Source organism: Xyrauchen texanus, chromosome 28 (genome assembly GCF_025860055.1).
Source record: "Xyrauchen texanus isolate HMW12.3.18 chromosome 28, RBS_HiC_50CHRs, whole genome shotgun sequence".
Taxonomy (NCBI): domain Eukaryota; kingdom Metazoa; phylum Chordata; class Actinopteri; order Cypriniformes; family Catostomidae; genus Xyrauchen; species Xyrauchen texanus.
Window position 1 is genome coordinate 38,676,688 of NC_068303.1, and position 16,064 is coordinate 38,692,751.

The 16,064-nt window shown below is 40.5% G+C and overlaps 1 protein-coding gene across 2 annotated transcripts in view; it reads left to right on the forward strand.

Moving 5' to 3' along the window:
• The first annotated feature begins 4,202 nt into the window (after positions 1 to 4,202).
• ankrd6b (ankyrin repeat domain 6b) overlaps positions 4,203 to 16,064 on the forward strand; it is a 99,897-nt gene continuing 88,035 nt past the window's right edge. For both annotated transcript variants that reach the window (XM_052095226.1, XM_052095227.1), the window contains exon 1: positions 4,203 to 4,336. The gene's annotated coding sequence lies outside the window, so the exon portion shown is untranslated. The remainder of the gene's footprint in view (positions 4,337 to 16,064) is intronic.

The window sequence follows — 16,064 nt, forward strand, 5'->3', positions numbered from 1 at the left end:
CTTAAAGGATTTTTTATGCATATCAGTACATAAAAAACTCAGTACATAAGATATGTGCTTGTGTTTGTACTATGAGCACCCCACCATGGACCACCTTGGAAGGCGCTCTATATTATTATCCCATTATGTAGCTCGCCGTTGGCCGGCTCGTGGAATAATCACTTTGCTTTAAGGCTCAGGCATCTGCCTCTGGCTTCATAGAGCGAAGTCAGCACGCACAGCGTTTTGCATGGTGTTCCCATAGCATAAGCTACTTATGCAATAGGAGAGACCTCTCGATAGGGAACGACTCGGAAACTAACGTAACCTCGGTTCCCTGAGAGGAGGGAACGAGTATTGCGTAAGCTGCCGTGCTAGTGCTTGGTCAGTTCGCTTCAGTCGATTGAACCTAAAGAACTCTCATGACGGGGCGCCTAATATATAGCCCTAAGCCACGCCCATCTTGGCGGGCTCTGAGCCGTAGCGCTGGCACGCGCCATTGGTCGCACGTTCAGAGTCGCCCGGTCATGGGTCGAGCAAGTTGCTGCAGCACAGCCAATGACCGAGCTGCCTCGCTCATTGCTGTCTGCTGTGCAGCTGCAATGCGTTTTACATAAAGACTTCAATATTTCTCGAGAAACGGAGTTTTCCCATAGCGTAAGCTACTTACGCAATACTCGTTCCCTCCTCTCAGGGAACCGAGGTTACGTTAGTAACCGAGTCATTTTTGTGTGCAGTGCAAGTCATGGTATAAATTAGTAAGTGTTAAGGGTCAGTGTTTAAACAAAGATGTTGAACAAAAGTTTAAACAAGTAGACTCAGCAACGATAACATTTGAAGATACATAACCAGCTTTCCTTTATTAATGTGTTTGTGTTTTTTGTTTTTCAATAAATAAATAAAATAAGAAGCTTTCACCACAGTACGATCCAGCTAAAAATGTCAAGTGTGTCTGTGTCTCTTTGAGAAGAAAAGGGGGCAGTGCGCATTTTCCCTGGAGGCGAAGAGGTCGACCTCTGCCTCGCCAAAGGTTTCCCATAACCACTGAACCGTCAGGGGGTGGAGAGACCATTCTCCTGGGAGAACCTTGTCTCTGGACAGCATGTCCGCTCCCTGGTTCAGGGCGCCTGGCACATGCGCTGCTCTCAGCAAGCGCAGGTGGTGCTGTGACCATAAGATGAGCTCCCTGGCCATAGAGTGCAGGGAGCTCGACCTGAGTCCACCCTGGCGATTTATATACGAAACTACCGTCATGTTGTCCGTTCGGACCAGGACGTGTTCGTTTTTCAGGTACGGAAGCAGGGCTCTGAGAGCCAAGGCGACCGCTTTCATTTCCAGACAGTTTATATGTAGGTGCTTTTCCGGGTTTGACCAAAAGCCAGAGACAGGCCTGCCCTCGTAAAGGGCCTCCCATCCTATTTTGGAGGCATCTGTCTTGATCATTTTTCTCCGCGTATTCACGCCGAGACTCACGCCGGTTTGATACCAGTTGACGGCTTTCCAGGGCGTCAGGGCTTTTATACAGCCGTGATTCGCTCTGATCAAAAAGTGGCCTGAGCGCCACGCGTGAGTGGGGACACAGCTCTTGAGCCAGCGCTGGAGAGGACGCATGTGCAACAATCCTAGCTGGAGTACAGCTGATGCCGAGGCCATGAGACTGAGCATTCTTTGAAATCGTTTGACGGGGGCGCGTGCGCCCGTTCTGAATGATGTTGCAAGGCGTCGAATAGAGAGCGTGTGCTCTGATGAGAGGCGCGCTGTCATCTGCACTGAGTCTAGCACTATTCCCAGAAAAGAGATATTCTGGCTGGGGGATAGCACGCTCTTTGCAAAATTGATTCTCAGACCCAGGCATTCTAGATGGCTGATAATCCAAGATCTGTGCGTCGTTAACTGACCCTCTGATTGTGCTATGATTAGCCAATCGTCGAGGTAATTCAGTATTTCAGTATTCACTCCCCGCTGTCTCAGGGGGGAAAGTGCCGCGTCCATACATTTCGTGAAAGTACGGGGGGCCAATGATAGGCCGAATGGTAGTACTGTGTACTGGTATGACTGTCCCTCGAAAGCGAATCTCAGAAAAGGCCTGTGATGAGGCGCTATCGGAATATGAAAGTAAGCGTCTTTCAAATCCACTGATAGAAACCAATCCCCGGGGTGAACTTGCACGAGGATATGTTTGGTTGTTAACATTCTGAATGAGCGAATCATTAAAGCTTTGTTCAGATGTCTGAGATCTAGGATGGGGCAGAGGCCACCGTCCTTTTTCGGGACGAGAAAAATAGCGGCTGTAAAAACCGCCTACGCTCATAGAGGGAGGAACAGTTTCTATAGCCCTTCTCTATCAGTTTGGGCACCTCGGTGCGTAGAACATGTGACACATCTTTCCTCACTTTCGTCTCGACCACCGCTGAAAAGCGGGGTGGTCTGCGAGCGAATTGAAGTGAGTAACCGTGTTTTATTATGTTCAAAACCCATTTCGGCATGTCAGGGATTTTTTCCCAGGCTTTTGCTCGCACAGATATGGGCTGAATGCTGGCTGGGGGCGTGTCGCAGTGACGTATGGGCCCCACCGGCAAATTGCCTTGTGCTAACACTGAGTTTACAGCTCTCAGAGGCGCAGGTGCGCGCTGAGCAGCCGGACGATCTCTGAGTCCATGCTGGTGCCCGTGCTCGTGTCCGCTAATGTCGACGGCGCGGGGTCGAAGGCCGAGCCCGGCCAGTCGTCGGATGCAGCGTCAATGGAAAGGCTGTCATCCTTTTCACCGTGTTCCCCTGACGCGCCGAACGAGACGAGACCCACCGCTCTGTTGGAGGGGTGCTGGTCCGCCTGCGTTGAAATGGACTGGCGGCGGGAGTTCTCGGTAGTGGTGAAGCACGCGGGACTGGCCCGGCGTGACGTCACTGAAGTCTGTGTGCTCTGGCGGCCTCCGTGAGCGGCGCTTTTTCTTGCGCTGCTCGAACAGAGGGACGGCAGCACGGTGGTAGCAGGCTCATTCGCGGCGAAGGCGGCAAAGCGAGCGCAGCTTCGGTGAGGCCCAGGGAGTCACATTCGGTGCATCCGCCTCGAGTGAGAGCAGCTTCTGCGTGGTCAGGTCCCAGGCAGCGAGTGCAAATGATGTGACGATCCCCGTCAGGAAGAGGGCCTCTGCACGAGGCGCAGGCTGAAGGCATTTGCAACAACGCCTTGAAAAATTACTTTTTACTCAATCAAAAGCGTCGCAGAGGCGAGCTTGCAGTAAAAGGATATAGCGATCGCGCCGGATGGCGTAGCAGAAGGCTTCAAGGCGGCTGAAGGCGCCGGCATCCTCTTAGCGGTCCTGCTGTAGGCTTTTCGACGGCGGGCTGAAAGACTCCAACAATCCGGAGGATCCAGCGAAGAGAAGGTCTTTGCTGAAGGAGATTAAATCTAAAGAACTCTCATGAAGGGGCCTAATATATAGCCCTAAGCCACGCCCATCTTGGCGGGCTCTGAGCGCTGAAGCGCTGCACGCCCATTGGTCGCGCGTTCAGAGTCGCCCCGTCATTGGTTCGAGCAAGTTGTTGCAGCACAGCCAATGACCGAGCTGCCTCGCTCATTGCTGTCTGTTGTGCAGCTGCAATGCGTTTTACATAAAGACTTCAATATTTCTCGAGAAACGGAGTTTTCCCATAGCGTAAGCTACTTACGCAATAGGAGAGACCTCTCGATAGGGAAACGAATATTGGCATTACATTCATGCTGTTGAGGGGAACTGGCCCTCACAGTGAGCCTGGTTTCCCCCAAGGTTATTTTTCTCTATTAACCAACATCTTATCTCAACAGTTTTGTGTTCCTTGCCACAGTCACATTCGGGGCTCTAAATACAATTATTATTTAATTATTTACAATAATATTTCATTAAATTACACAATGATGACTCTTAAGACATTAAAGTTATTACAGTTTTATTTTCTGTTAATGAATAATTTTCTGTAAAGCTGCTTTGAAACTATTTGTGTTGTGAAAAGCACTAAACAAATAAAAATTACGACTTGACTGCTGTGATGGTGACGGGTTGGTTCATGCATATTTATAAGGGTACGTGACTGGACGCTCCACAAAAGTTACCAAGCGCCAGCATCACCTGATTAATATTCATAAGCCAAGCCTTCGCCATAGTAGTGTAAATTGGCGGTCTGGATGTATTAAAGTCGCTCTCTTCACCGCTGGATGGCACATACTCCTCCTCTTCACTTCATTGCGCAGTTTGGATCATGTTTATCAACCGCTCCTCTTTTCCCACGCACCGATTTGTGGAATATTGCCAGTTTCTGGAGAAATCGTTATAATAAATTGGATAAGGAAGCGCTTATGTGAACATGCTCTGTGTGTGAGGTATGTTTTTAGAGATTTTTAACTTTCGTTTCCGTGCTTAGCGATGTTAGCTGCTCTTTAAACCACTGTTTTCACTCGTTTCTTTGGTTTTAACTTTAGTTTGGGTAAAGGTTAGTCAGGAGCAGCTTTTGTCTTCGGAGTGCCAATGATCATTTGAATAATAATCAGACTTATTGTCTGTGGTTGCTAGGATTTCAAAATCCTTCAGAGGAATGTGGTAGAAAACACACACACACACACACACACACACACACACACACACACACACACACACACACACACACACACACACACACACACACACACACACACACACTCATGTTGTGTTTCCATGTTTTATGGGGACTTTCCATAGACATAATGGTTTTTATACTGTATAAACTTTATATTCTATCCCCTAAACCTAACCCTACCCCTAAACCTAACCCTCACAGAAAACTTTCTGCATTTTTACATTTTCAAAAAACATAATTTAGTATGATTTATAAGCTGTTTTCCTCATGGGGACCGACAAAATGTCCCCACAAGGTCAAAAATTTCGGGTTTTACTATCCTTATGGGGACATTTGGTCCCCACAAAGTGATAAATACACGCTCACACACACACACACACACACACACACACACACAATGAGGACATATTAAAGACTTATTGTTTTTTTATGTAAATACTTTGGACTTTCCTAAAGGGAAGTTTTTTTTAAATTTTTAATATGAAATCATTATATTTTATTTATTAGTCATTTGCAAACTGAGGATTTTCCTAAAGTGAGGTTTTGTCAGATTTAGTTAACTTCTATGGACAATTTAGTCCCCAAATTAAACCCACCCACCCAAACTGTATATATTTAAATGCTAACATATCACTTATATTGTTTCAAAGTAAATTTGCTTATAATTATGGCAGAAACAGTAACCAAAATCTTAGCCATAAAAGAACACTTTTTTGCATTGGAAATGTAAAGATTTGCATTATTTAATTTTTCTATCTGTATGATTTTGGTTCTAAAGAGAGGTTTTTGTTAGATTTAGTTCACTTCTGAGGACAGTTTTGTTCCCAATGAACACACCCACATGCATGGTTTAGCTATGTATAATATTCACAAACCATAGACTTCCATTGTTTTAAAATCAAGTTAGTTTAAGTTAATTAACCCAAACTTTTGGCATTGCAAAATACATATAGATGACTATTTTTGAAGTTTTTTCCTTTTGAGCAAATTATCAAAAAAAAAAAATTATATTCTTTAATTATAGCCAATGGGGGCATCCTCATTCCAGTAACCATAGTCTCTGCCAAAATTATATGCCTACTGTACTTAAATATTATAGGCCTTATAGGTTTATGCCAAGGCTTGCCTGTCTGTCACCTCCATCTCTTGCTGGTAATCTATGTTTCTGAAGTGAGACATTTAGTGACTAGTGTGCATGAAATGTTTATTAGTTAAAATAACTGTTTTCGCAATACTTCATTATCATAATCTGTTCTTTTCAGGGTAGTTTGTCTCATCTTTATTTCCAACCCTTTGTGTGATGGAGGGGTTTTGGCTCAGATAAAAGGTGTGGCGATATCGATCTTTATGTCTATATTGTTTCTGGTATTGGTCATCTGAAGTGCAGATCATATTACAGTATACCGTCATATTTGAAACCAATAAGGCCATGAGGTTTATATTTCATGCTTTGTTTGTTTTTTTTACATTGTAAAAATCAATATAAATGGTAAAATTTTCCCTCCAAAATTCATATTGGAGTTTAGTTTCAAACCAAAAGCATATACTGTATATATTTAAATATACAGTACAGATATGTTGCTGCTAGCTTTTTACAATATTTGTGGTGGAGCTAGTGAAAATGATGGTAGAGCTAGCAAAAATCTGAATTAGTCCAAACTTTCCAGCAGGGGAAAAACAAATCCTTCTTGTTAAGCTCTGATTTTCAGATTTTACAGTCATTAGGTCTATTCGCAATGAAGATTTGATACTCATTACTGTAACATAGTAATGAAAATCTTTCTGTCTGGACACAATTTTTATTATTATTATTAAATTCAGTACAACAAATGGTACCGTGATATAGGAATAATTTAGAATTTAAATTATACAAATATGGTTCACATGGTAATATTAATAGTGGGATTTTTATTTTTTTTTTGCATGACAATAATGGGAATTTAGGGGAATATGTGCTTAATTATCATGAAAATAATGTCACAATGCAAAAACACTTAATGGTACAAAGAAATTATATTTATTTTCATAACTCAAAATTACATTTCTTGTTTTTTTGTTTTGTTTTTTGGGGAGAACATGGCTATTGTTCTGATTAAATTCATTTAAAAGATCTACTGTGCCTCTGAGCGACACATTCAACTGATTTTCTGGCAAGAACTCTTAGTGGAGTTCCACCTCAAATCCACTGAATGGATAGAGGTGTAAAATGAAACTCTTGCTGTACTTTGCCACAAGGAGAAAGGATTATAACTAACAGTAATCGGGATAAGGTTTCAAACAGGGAAATAATGAAATTCCTGCTAGGAAAAGATGTCTAGTTTAGCAATCCCCACACTTATATGGATGTTTCTTGAACTACAGCCACCTTTATGCATACATTTGTATTTAAACGGATCTCTGATAACCAATGTCAGTGTTACTTTTTTCATTAAAACTATCTTTGAAAATTTTTACCATGTAATAATTTATTTTTGCTACTTTTCAAAATACTTTTATGTATAGATTTAGTTATAACCTTGTCCCAGACCAAGACTTTCAATATTGAAAATCCATCATAATTAGGGCCCAAGCACAAAGTGCGTAGGACCCTATTGTTTTCATTAGGATTATTATTAGGGCCCAAGCACAAAGTGCGTAGGACCCTATTGTTTTCGTTAGGATTATTATTATTATTATTATTATTAGGGCCCAAGCCTTGAAAAGGCAAGGCCCTATTGTTTTCGTTAGGATTAATATTATTATTTTTTTTACGACTATTGGGGCACTTTTGGGGCTCTTAACGTGCTCGAAAACTCTGGAAACTTTGCACGCGAGTCAGAACCCGCGGCCATTATGCAAACGAGTCGATGAAAAGTGACAATGTTGTGTGTAAGTGTCAAGATATTGAGTTAATACGTTGTTTGAAGTGTATACATGATATTTGTTGATGAAAGTGTTTGAATGGAAGATTAATTATTGTTCTGCCTTTTGTTTTTGCAAGGCTGTTTTTTGGTTGTTGTATGTGTGTTTCTTCCGAGAAATTGTGATCAACATCCTGGATACGTGCAACGCATATGAGCATATGTAAAAGGCGAGCCACCCACGGAGACCATTTGATTGAACTTTGATCTTGAACTCATCGAAACTGGTATGAGAAACCTTTTCGTTTTCGGACAAATTGGACCGAGACTTTGTTTTTGCATATTTTTCCTCAAGCTTTGAACGGAGAGACATCGATTCTGAACTGAACGATTCTAAAGAGTCAAAAACTCTTTTGATCCGAGTCATTTGACTCTGAACTGACACTAACTGAATCAATTCAGTGGATTTTGAACATTTGATTCATTTGGCTGAAAAGACTGTTACATTTTAAATTGAAAGAGTGATTTGAGTTATTAAGTTGCAATATGTTGTTTTGAGAACATTGTTTATTGTTTCTAAAAATGTTATTGGGTCATAACCAAACTGAGTCTGAGTTTTCCAAGTTTCATTTTATTATTTCATTTTCATACAAAGTATATGACAACTGTTGTCAATTGAGTTGATTTGTTTGAGTTGATGAGTCCAACTTCCTGGAATTTCAAAAAGAGATTTGATTGTAAGCATTATCATACATTGTATGTTGTCAAATTACAGTATTGAGATTTACATGCTCCAGACAAATTGCAATTAAGAATTTCTTCAACTGAATACAAGATTCCAACCAGTAAAAAAAGCTCTTGGTTTTCACCTACCTGCTGTGTTGTTTCCTCTCTCCAGTAGCCGCTCCTTATCTTCTGATCAGTTGGCCCATATCGAATTATATTGAACCTTATACAAGTGTGACACACAAGACCTGGCACGTGTGCCTCGTTACATATTCTTGCATACTTTGTGGTTGATATGTGCCCTCGATGCGCACTTTTGCAGAGCCCACACTGATTCAAGCTCTACAGCACACATCTTCTCGACAGTCAAAGCGAGGTTACGTTATTGCCCATCGTGCACAGTAACCCTAAAGGCACGGGGGTGGCGGTGCCACCGGCTTGGGCCCGCCATCGCTGCTCGCAGCTATATTTATTATTATTATTATTATTATTATTATTTTTACTGACTTACGGGGCACTTTTGGGGCTCTTAACATGCTCAAAAACTCTTGAAACTTTGCACACGGGTCAGAACCTGCGGTCATTAGGGCCGGGCTAAAGCTGGTACCCGGCGTGGCAGGGGGCTCGACAGCGCCCCTGAAACAGGGTCCGAAAACTTGGTCTATAACTCAAACACGCTTGCATGTAATAATATGAAACTGGGTACACATATAGATCTCATCGTTTCATATATCCTTCATACTTTTACTTTTTACCCCAGACCAACAGGAAACCGTCTATTTAGGGTTGTTTGAAAAACGCACGCTAATGGAATTTGGAATACTCCTCCCAGAGAATTCCACCAATCGCCACCAAACTCGGTCAGCATGATGTCAAGACATTGAGCATGAAAAATTGCCGGCAGATTTTTGATATCTCTAACGGTTTGGCCGTGGCGAGGAAACGAAATGATGGCGAGAAACGAGAAACAGTCAGAGTGTTATAACTTCTGCATACATTAATTGATCTCGATGAAACTTCAGCGGTGTGTTCGCTGTAAGAGGCCGATCGCATGGATGTGACTATTGTGAGTCAAAGTTATAGCGCCACCAACTGGCAGAAGGAAGTGTGTCACTTTCTGTTGGGTGAGATTTGCATTAAGATATTGTTTTTCAAGGTTTCCGGGACTTTTGGGGCCCTTAACGTGCTCAAAAACTCTTGAAACTTTGCACACGGGTCAGAACCCGTGGCCATCGGGGCCGGGCTGAAGCTGGTACCCGGGCGTGGCAGGGGGGCTCGACAGCGCCCCCTTGAACAGGGTCTGAAAACTTGGTCCATATATCAAACATGCTTGCATGTAATAATATGAAACTTGGAACACTTCTAGATCTCATCGGGCCGAACAACTTTCGTGCTCTAAGTTTTACGCCAGCCCAACAGGAAGTCGGCTATTATAGGTTGTTTGGAAACACATGCTCTGGAATTATATATATTCCTCCTAGAGAATTAATCCAATCGCCACCAAACTCGGTCAGCATGAAGTCAAGACATTGAGGATGCTACATTGCGGATGGATTTTTGATATCTCCAACGTTTTGGCCGTGGCGAGGAAATTAATTTATGAATAAAAAGGACAGCATAATAATGGGAGCATAAAAGCAATCCATACGACTCCATTGGTATAATTCATAATTCCCACAGTGTACTTGCTTGTTATATTAGCTACTACAAAATATATAAATACATTTACTATCTTAACTTTAATGATCTACTTAACATAATGATAAATAATCGTAAAATATGATATCGTATGCTATGTATTGTGAATACACCCATGTTAAACAAAAATGTACTTCCATTGCATATCATAGGTACACATAAGCGTAAATTATAATTACATTAATAAACCTGTACAAAGACCTCCAGATAAATACTGCCCTTCTGGATTAACACATTTAAGTGCTGCAAAAGATATTGGCCTATGACATCCTATGACATTAAAAATTATTCTACATTTGAATTACCTCATAGATGTGACTATTGTGGTTCACGGTCATAGGCCCTGTCCCAAATGGCACACTTCATATGAATTTTCAGTCTTGTGTACTTATTTCATGTGTCCATTAACTCCATGAGACCGTAGGGTGTCTCATTTTTCATTTTAGGTATCAGAAGGGTGCTCACGCATACTTTGTGGTTGATATGTGCCCTCGATCGCACTTTTGCAGAGCCCACACTGATGCAAGGTCTACAGCACACATCTTCTCGACAGTCAAAGCGAGGTTACGTTATTGCCCATCGTGCACAGCAACCCTAAAGGCACGGGGTGGCGGTGCCACCGGCTTGGGCTCGCCATCGCTGCTTGCAGCTATATTTATTTTTTTTTTTACGACTATTGGGGCACTTTTGGGGCTCTTAACGTGCTCAAAAACTCTTGAAACTTTGCACACTGGTCAGAACCCGCGGCCATTAGGGCCGGGCTGAAGCTGGTACCCGGGCGTGGCAGGGGGGCTCGACAGCGCCCCCTGAAACAGGGTCCGAAAACTTGGTCCATAAATCAAACACGCTTGCATGTAATAATATGAAACTCGGTACACATATAGATCTCATCGTTTCATATATCCTTCATACTTTTACTTTTTACCTCAGCCCAACAGGAAATCGTCTATTTAGGGTTCTTTGGAAAACACATGCAATGGAATGTGAAATACTCCTCCTAGAGAATTCCACCAATCGCCACGAAACTCGGTCAGCATGAAGTCAAGACATTGAGGATGAAAAACTGCCGGCGGATTTTTGATATCTCGAACGGTTTGGCCGTGGCGAGGAAACGAAATGATGGCGCGAAAAGTGAAACAGGAAATGTGTTATAACTTCTGCATACATTAATTGATCTCGATGACACCGCAGCAGTGTGATCGCTGGAAGAGGCCGATCGCATGGATGTGACTATTGTGAGTCCAAGTTATAGCGCCACCAACTGGCAGAAGGAAGTGTGTCACTTTCAAAATGCTTTGAAATCACCCTCTTATGTCTCAAGTGAACAAACAGAGCAACAGAAAGTCAGATATTTTGGTTTGAATGTGGAACACATTGCAAATGAACTTTGAAGCTCCAAAAAGCACACAAAGGAAGCATAAAAGCAAGGAAGTGTGTTATAACTTTTGCATACATTAACTGATCTCGATGAAACTTCAGCAGTGTGTCACATGGATGTGACTACTTGAGTCAAAGTTATAGCGCCACCAACTGGCAGAAGGAAGTGTGTCACTTTCAAAATGCTTTGAAATCACCCCTTATGTCTCAATTGAACAAACAGTTGATAAAGAAATCGGGTATCAATATATTGAATTATGAATTATTGCAGTGATCAATGTCCGGTTAAGATGAAAATAAACTATCGCTCTGTCTAAGCGATTATCTTTCTGAAACACGTCACAAAAACTTACAGAAACGGATAACACAAACATGATGTTGGAAATATACACTTATCAGAATAGTTATATTAAACTTTAGTCTATTTCAGTTAAAGCCATTTAAGTTATAAAGCTGTCTCATGTAATTTCTCCTTTAATTCTATAATATAACCACTAGGTGGAGTTCTAAGCCTATTTTCTGTATTCTCGTTGTTTTAACGTATGAAGAAGACTTACATGTTGTTGAGAACGCAGTAAAGTGTGACGCATATTTCGTTCTGTGAGTTTTATGAGTACTCCGAGTCTTTATTAAAACCAACACATGAAACGTATGTCTAAAGAAAGTAGGGATGGGCTTATCGATCCTAACGTATCAAGATCCGAGTATGATGTTGTTTTAGGGTTGTCTGACTAGAGCTGTCGCGATAGTCAATATATCGACTTATCGCACGATATATGTAAATGAGCGCGATCATTTTTGGTGCCGCGATATATTGCAACTGATAATTTGTTTTATTATTAAAAATAATAATCAGATTCATTTTTACATTAAAATGAATGTCACCAACATTTTAGTTGATCGCGCTGCCTCTGTCATCTTGTCTGCACTCTGTGTCGGAGGCGGGGCTCAGGCAGCGTGTCCACACACACACACACAGAGAGAGAGAGAGAGCGGACACCGTCAGATGAAGAGAAGGCGTGAACAAACTGCATTTTAAAGTGTTCTGTTTCGTGACATCTTCAGCGAGCCAGTTAGGAAGAACGAGTCCAACATGGAATTGATTTCAAAGCCGCAATCTTCAGCTCCGGTGTGGGAACATTTTGGCTTTAAGCCGAACGAGAGAGGAGAGCTAATTAACGTGAATGAGCCGGTATGTCGACTGTGTTTTAAAACAGTAGCAGCGTAAAGAGGCAACACAACAAACTTAAAATCGCACCTAAAACATAACCATCCCACCCAGTTTTTCAACCTGGGAACAACAACTGCAGCTGGAGTTGGAGAGGGCCTTCTTCCAGACAGTGATCTGTTGCAGATGCCTTTTCCCGACAGTGCAAATATAAACGTGACAGCCGAAATGGCGCACACTCACGGATAGCGTAACTCGCTATAAGAAAGACTGTTTAGCACAGCTGGTAACATTGTTACCCCAGTAAGATCCTGCCTTAAGCCCCACAAGGTAAACATGTTGGTGTTCCTTTCTCGGAATCTGCCTAACAATTAAAAAACTAATCTGGCAGCAGAAATGTCCTGTTGATGCATCTGTGCCTTTGTGTGAGACACTTTAAAAGTTTAAATTGACATATTAGCCTACTTTGTTTTGATCTAGTTCTTGATACCTTGCGCTTTTTGTTAACGAAAGTGTATTTATTTACTTGTTTTATTTATTTGGGATATATTTTTTCACATTTCACAATGTCTAAATATTGAATAGAATAAGAATAAAATGTTCTTTGTTCTTTGAAACAGTGTACTTGCATTATTATGCTATTATATTGTCATTATGTAATCAGTGGCATAAAATGGTCTGAAAATGACAATAATATCGTTTATCGTAATTAATTTATGTGCAATATATCGCACAACAAAAAGTAGTTATCGTGACAGCTCTATGTCTGACAGATTATTTTTGCTCGCGATCTTCACGAAGGTTTGTCGGTTGTATACAATGTTTGCCTGTTTGAACATTCAAGCGATTTTACACTATTCAACTCAACAAATGTGAAAACAACTCAAATACATGTTTGCGAGCAGATTGAGTGACACAGCGATCGAGCCGCATCGTGTCTAATGCTCGCTCGAACGCCTGCTGCTTAGCGTCTGAACGGACAATTTCATACAACAAAGTGTAAAAATACATGATATATTGAGGAGTCTGTTATGTCTCAAGTGAACAAACAGTTGAGAAAGAAATCTGGTATAATTATATTAAATTCTGGCATTATTCCAGATGACGTCCTGCTATATTTTTCTCTCGAAACAGCGGAAACAACTTAAACAAAATACTGCGTTATTTGTGCCCATACTGATACATTTAATACATCATCACAAACTATGAAAGTCGTACTTTTATTTGTGTACACTTAAAATAACAACAAAACCTTGTACTTTTGTAAAATAAAGAAAATAAACCGGCTGCGCTGTCTCTGTCTTCGCGATAATCTTTCTGAAACACGTCACAAAATTCAAGTGAACAAAATCAGCCATTCACGCATTCTGTATTTTATCATCTCACAATGAATACAGATGCAACAAGCACGCACAAAACGAAAATAATGATACTTCTCAGTTCTCAAAAGATTAAACTGAACTGTGCCTTGAATATCGTAACATGCGATAAAACCCTCTTAAAGAGACAGTAACAATTTAGCCTTCAGCCCTGAACATAGACAAGTCATTGAAAAGTACAAATGGTATTATTTTAAGTTTTTTAATTTCTCTCTTACGCTGTAAAATGCCACGTTTTTGAATGGCATGTAAAATGTAAAAATAATCACTGATGATTTAAAAATCAAAGCACTGACCATTTAAAGTGTGAGCTTGTACATTTTGAAATTTATAAAGTCACAGCAATGCAGTGTTATTATGTACCTAGATAGTCTTTCAAATAAAATGAGTTTACCCCAAAAATATATTTCTCTCATCATTTACTCACCCTCAGGCACGTGCACACATAGACATCAAAGGGGGCTTGAGCACCTGCCCTTTTTCTTCCTCGAGAGAAATTAGTGCCCTTTTTTCTGGGGTGTTTATTTTTATTTTTTAATAAATTAATTAATATATATATTCCTGTTTGCTACAGCTTCCTGTCAAACAAATATATTTATTAAATAAAAAACATCAGGTCGGTAGATGAGATTTTGTCGATGCCCGCCCTCCCTCCGCGTCGTGTACAGTGCCTCGACTATACAGCTAATTAGCCAAAAGCAAATATAGTTAACTTGTGTCTTGCTAACATTCATGACTCATGAGCTACTAGCTAATGTAATAGGTTAGCTAAAGTCTAGCTAAGGCAATATATCATGGCCATACAGGCCAATATACTGTACTTATTGGAGACATTACAGGTGAATACAGTCACATTTGTGTGATGTACTTAACATAATGATAAATAATCTTAAGATATTATATCGTATGCTATGTATTGTGAATACACCCATGTTAAACATAAAAATGTACTTCCATTGCATATCATAGGAACACATAAGCGTACATTATAATTACATTGATAAACCTGTACAAAGACCTCCAGATAAATACTGGCCTTCTGGATTAACACATTTAAGTGCTGCAAAAGATATTGACCTATGACATCCTATGACATCAAAAATTATTCTACATTTGAATTATCTCATAGATGTGACTATTGTGGTTCACGGTCATAGGCCCTGTCCTAAATGGCACACTTCATATGAATTTTCAGTCTTGTGTACTTATTTCATGTGTCCATTAACTCCATGAGACCGAAGGGTGTCTCATTTTTCATTTTAGGTATCGGAAGGGTGCTCACGCATACTTTGTGGTCGATATGTGCCCTTGATGCGCACTTTTGCAGAGCACACACTGATGCGAGCTCTACAGCACACATCTTCTCGACAGTCAAAGCGAGGTTACGTTATTGCCCATCGTGCACAGCAACCCTAAAGGCACGGGGGTGGCGGTGCCACCGGCTTGGGCCCGCCATCGCTGCTCGCAGCTATATTTTATTATTATTATTACTTGTATATTATTATATGTTCAATAATCATTACATTTTGAAAATTGAATAATCTAAACAAAGAATAAAATAATGTAAACAATTATTGATGCATCTGCGGGATGCGTTTGGACTAAACATCACCTTCTGCGGGCCATATTATTTTTTTTTTTTTTTAAACCTTGTTTTTTTTTTTTTTTTTCTTCAGAATGAACGCACATGCTTATGAGAGAAAAAAGAGAAGCCTCTTCCAAATATTTACTTGGTGACCTCATTCTGACTTTTGGTTATGTTCTGCAAAACATTGGTTTTCTTTTTTGATCCTTGAACCGTTTTTTGTCCCTGATATAAATTTCAAGTGAACACGATATTTTTAATGTGCTTAATTTACAATCAAGCTGTAATTTTTGCAAAATTGTGAAAATATTATTCTGCCTAATTGTGTGTAATGTATTAAGGATACATAAAATGTTAGCTATGAAATTTGCCTTAGCAAGACAAAAGAGTAAGCCATTTTGTCCAAAAATGTTTAAAATGCAATAATATACGAGAAGCTGCTAAATAGTAGTCTGGTTCTGGAAGTAAAAATCCCATTAATTTATTCCATAGATTAATTGATAACTTACAAACCTTTAAAGACAGACCTAAAGTGAGCTACAAGGTTCTTCACTGATTGTATACGCTTCCGTTGAAGACATTTGTCCACGTTATTTCCAGATCATTGTTTAAAAATCATGTTTGGTAGAAGAATTCATGGTAAACAATTACATTACCCATGGTACATCAGAGAAAGATCCACAATTTAGAGAACCGCAACCTGTTAATGACCTAATCGAGCT